Raw genomic sequence first — 5,129 nt, 5'->3', positions numbered from 1 at the left:
CGCCCGGCGCCCGCGGGCCCGGGGCTCGTCTCGAAGCCGCGACGCTGAGCGCGCGGCGTGGGGGGAGGACTCCCTGCCCTCCCCGGGCCCGCGCTCCCGGCCTCTGCGTCGCGCACAGCTCGGAGCCGCAGCTTCTCGGCGGGCGCCCCGAGACTCCGGCCGCCCGGTTTAGTCTTTAACCGACAATAAAAAGACATGATTTGTTGCGGGGTTAAAGGAAGTGTCGGAAATTGGTGGTCGCAGATCTGAGGCAAACCAGCAAGGATCATAAGCTGTATGTGGGTCCTATATAGCTTTCATAAGGGTCATATATATATTTAGATGCACATTCATGCATGTATACACACAAACACACGTATGTATATGTGCACACATGCATGTATACACATGTACATATGCATGTATGCACATGTATGTACACACACACACACAAGAACTAATTTTTTCACATTCCCAAAGCATAGGGAGCGGTTCCCAACGGGCCATGGCACCCCGCAAGGTTTATTCAGGTGCCCATGCATGTTTTCACGATCAGTAAAAACATTATTCCAACAAAAAATGCTGTCACTGCTGACTGAACTCAAAACAGCAACGCTTCCAAAACATTCACGGGCTGTATGCAACAGCCACCAGAATGAGACCGCGTAACTCAGACTGACACTGTGATAGAGTGGCGCTTAGTACGCCCTCCCCAAACAGAACGTTGCGCGCACACGTATCCTGGATCTGAAAGTCTAAACTTTAATATTCATGTTTATGCCCCTGCTTTTTCTTTTAAATTTGAATATGCCCTTAGGCACACAAACATCAGGAACCCCGGCATAAACTTTAAGAACAACACCAAAAAGCATGAGAGATGGCCATGCTGAGCTGCACACGGCTGCTTGGAACTTGACAATCTCTGCACGGATAAATCTGGTCCTCTCCTGCCTTAAATGTGCAAGCCCTGACACTACGGCTTCTAAACACATTGGTGAGCAGTGCCCCACAAACTCCCTGGGCTTCTGTTGGAGTATTGACAGTATCGATACTCTGTTTAAACTGAAAAATGCTGAAATCTAATTAAATCTGTAGCCGACAAACACTTGTATCCAGGAATTTGTATCCATGGCATACAAATACTATCCACTGAGTGTCAATGGTAACTTCCGTTCTGTTCCAAATGCAAGATTCCCAGATCTGTTAGATATGTTATTTATGGTTCAGAAATTATCAAGACTTGATCTCTATTGAAGTGGGGGAGTTTCTGCTTTCATAATCCTTCTCTGTGCAGCTGAGAAGAAAAATTATGTACCCAAAAAGTCTTGATGTTTCTGTATTGTCTTTTTAGTGACCAGTTTTCAGAAGGACAGAGCATGCACAACTCCAGTTGAAGTCAGCAAGAGCTGCAGTTCCCCACACTTCTGAAAAGTAGATGTTAGCCTGTTTTGTTGTATTGTTAAGTTGCAGATACCAAGTCAATACCCTGAGAGCAAACTGCCTGTTTTACGTCAGCTGCTTCTGCTTTCCCAGTTCATTGTGTAGTGCATCTCATGTGATCCTCTCAAGCAGAGAGGGAGGACTTTGAAGACTTTAGAATGGATGCCTGCATCAAAAATATGAATCAACACTTTTTTCCCAACTGTTTTTCTCACATTTCTGTTTTATTTGTTCAACCTTTGGAAAGTGTACTGAACGCTTATAAAAATATGTCATATCCTCCTCTTCCAATTTATGATACTTGGTTCAGGTTCCAAGTGTCTAATTTCCCACTCCCATGCCTGAGCTTGGGAATTAATGTCGTGCTTATGAAAACTGCCAGTCGGCTAAACAGAGGTGAATACTGAGGCCTGTTGTTTATCCAGCCAAGATGCAGCGTGGGCAGGAGCACAACTGAGTTAGTTACTTTTCATTCTAATGCGCCTCGGTCTTACCCTTGGAATATGAGGTGCATTATGAGGTGTATTCTCCCTTCGGCTTTTCCTTTACAACTGCCAACAGGATTGTCAATTTTACTTGCACACTTTCTCCTTTAGGCTGTAGACCTCCAGTTTATTTCACAAGAACCTCTGAAGGGCCATTAGAGAGCAGCATTCGGGGGGACATTACTAAGCTGGACTAGAATGACAGGGATGAATAATATTTCACATCATGGTGCCAATCCCTTCAGCCATCCATTTCTCAGAGGCCCATGTCTTTATTATTAGCTTGTCAGATATGGGTGAGGTGGGATATTAGTTGGCACATTCATCTGAAAGGATAAAGAAAAATGAGACCAACGGCTATGCACCCAAAGAGCTTTCAGAGCCTCCGAGTGAAACAGAATTCCTGATTTACTCTCTTAAACAGCTGGAGTTTTGCTCTTGATGTACACGAAATAAACCCGAAAGAGGACAAGGGAGGTCATACAGTGCTACTATTTAGTCACATATGTTACAGGTCTCAACCTTTTTGGAGTCGAGGTACCCCTTCATAGACTTCAGACATCCCTTGAAAAATGCCAGATCTTAATTTTCACTTTTTTTAACTGCAGAAAAACACTAGAACAATTCTTGTGTTGCAAGAACAGAAAGACAACAGGTCAGAATATTGTGAACACTATCGATTCCTATGTGAAAACTCTAGTTTTATCTTGTGAATCATACTTGCACACCTAACAATGCTAACATTGTGTGGCAACCCACAGCGTCCTTGAATGGCTCTCAAGGCACCCCAGGGGATCATAGAATCATAGAATTGGAGGACCGGAAGGGACCTGTAAGATCATCAAGTCTGGTCCCCTGCTGCGGGCAGGAAGTAATTGGGCTCAGATGAGCTCAATGAGGCACTTGTCCAGCCTCTTGAACACCTCCAAGAATGGCCACTGCACCACCTCTGCTGGGAGTGTGCTCCAGATTGTGGTGACCCTTACAAAGAAAAAGGTTTTTCTTATGTCCAGCCTAAATTTACCCTTTATTAGCTAATGCCCATTGGTCCTCATCTGCCCTTGAGGTACGTTTCTGAAGAGTTGCTCCCCTAGATTTTGATGCTCCCCCTGACCTACTCCTGATGTCATGGTACCTCGGTTGAGAATCACTGTTCTAGTAACTTCTGTTCAGGATCACAAGGTCACAGTTAATATAGGGCTAATCTACTGTGGGTATTTTTGCACAGGTGAGTAAGAAAACAGAATTGTAACAAACCAAACCAGTACAAATAAGCTTCTATAAAACCGCAGGACTAGGGAAATGTAGTCACAGGCAGCTACTAGGAATCTTCAGGATGACATAATGCTAAACTTCTGGGATTTGATCCTGCTGGAAATTGGAACATGTCGTTTCAGAAATGTAATGTCGCTAGCAGTCAAGTAGTTAAAAAAAGCTTAAATCAGTTTTGTAAGTGTTAAACCTGTAAAGCATTTTTGCCATCCTGGATTGGACATAATTACACTGTAGAAACCATTTTGAAGGCCTAGTCTCTACTGCAGGGTCGCTGCCGATGCTGTATCTTGGGTGGGCAACACGGGTCCCCTGTTTTAAACACAGCATACCCAGTCTGTGGTACATGTACTACCGTGGTATGCAGACAATCTGTCCGTGAACACATTAAGTTAACAGATTTAATATCACTACTTTATATGACAAAGTTTTCTGGTAGTTAAGGAAGGTTGATCTGAAAAATTTGCTGGTGATACTTAAGGTATTGTTGCAAATTGGTGGTGCACAATGTCAGAGTTTGGGAACTGCTGTGCTAATAGAAGTTCCTTAACTGCTGCAAGTCGCACCTCCTCCCCTGAACAGCAGAAGCTGCTAGCAGAGCTGTGTCTGCACTAGCAGAGCTATGTCAGTGAAAGGGGTGATTCTTTTACACCCTCATCCGACACCGCTCTGCCAATAGTGTGTTGTCATGTAGACAGGCTCTCGCTCATTTGTTTGTGTGCTTCACCTTTTTAAAAGTCCTTTGTACGGGAAAAACCAGGCTGGTGTTAATGCATTTGTCTGTCTGCTATGGTGATCAGAAATTAGACTACTAAGGATTTCTTTGATGTTCTGAAAAGAATGTCACACCTTTGTGCATGACACTTGGCTGCAGGAACAAGAAGGTCCACCTTGTGGGTAATGCCTGACCTCTCCTTGCATTAAAATGTACATTCTTTGTCCAGCTAAAATAAGGATTTTGATTCAGATGAACCCCTCATCCCACAAGACAACCAGGTTTGATTTAAAGCAGTGTTTTGCAACTGCTGAGCCATCAGACATGAGCAGGTGTGCCACAGATCTTTGCCATGGCAGTGAGCTACAGTAGGTATGAGGATGGGGTATGCCTTAACAGGCCATGGAAATTATTTTTTATGAATGTAACCTTGCCTTGGGCTGGGAAAAGCTGGCAAACACTGATTTAGAGGAATTTGCAAAGCAGGCACCGATTTACTCAAATCCTTTAAAAAAATGACTTTTCACCATAACTAGCGTTGGGTTTTTCTTTTTCTTGTCATTTTTCCTTTCTGCCTTGTCTTTTCCACACTTTGGGGATCCACTTTCCCAGTGCAGGTGAATCTTCTGCATGTGATGAGCATATAAGCACATTTCAGAAGGCAATGTACTAAAAAAGGACAAAACACTCCCACATTTTCCCCCTCTTTATCCTAAAGGGAGAAGGGCTTTCCCCTCCCCCGTCCCAACCCTCTCCTATTCCAGCCCCGCCCTCCCCATCTCCCACAATGCAGCGGGACGAGCAGGCGGGGCCAGGATTGCCACCGAAGCCTTGCAGCCGCTCTGCCAGTAGTAGAACGGCGCCCGTCTTTACTAAGGGCAGCCCGGCTTCTAGGCGCAGGGGGGCAGCCATCTTGAGAAAACGCCCGACTCGCCTTCAGCGCCATTGGTCATAGTGGTGTGGCGGCCATCTTGGCTAGGGGCAAAGCCTAGATCCTGACCCAGTGTAGCGTCAGCTGACCGGTGCGTTTCCATCATGGCCGCCCGGCAGCGGCGGCGGGGGCCGGCGGGCTGGCTCTTCGGCTTGCTGTGGCTGACTTGTGTCACTACGCGGGCTGCCGAGCTGCCCCCGCCCAAGTGCGACGAGCTGAGGATGGGGCAATATCCTGGGCAGCCTGGTCCCGCGGGCATCATCCCCGGCCTTCCTCGGGCCCCAGGGCCCCTCCTCAGGGCAGGGGC

This window comes from Crocodylus porosus, unplaced genomic scaffold (assembly GCF_001723895.1).
Source record: "Crocodylus porosus isolate Cpor-Errol unplaced genomic scaffold, CroPor_comp1, whole genome shotgun sequence".
In the NCBI taxonomy this organism is placed as follows: domain Eukaryota; kingdom Metazoa; phylum Chordata; order Crocodylia; family Crocodylidae; genus Crocodylus; species Crocodylus porosus.
The sequence above is the reverse complement of the archived record's forward strand: the minus strand, read 5'-3'. Positions refer to the sequence as shown.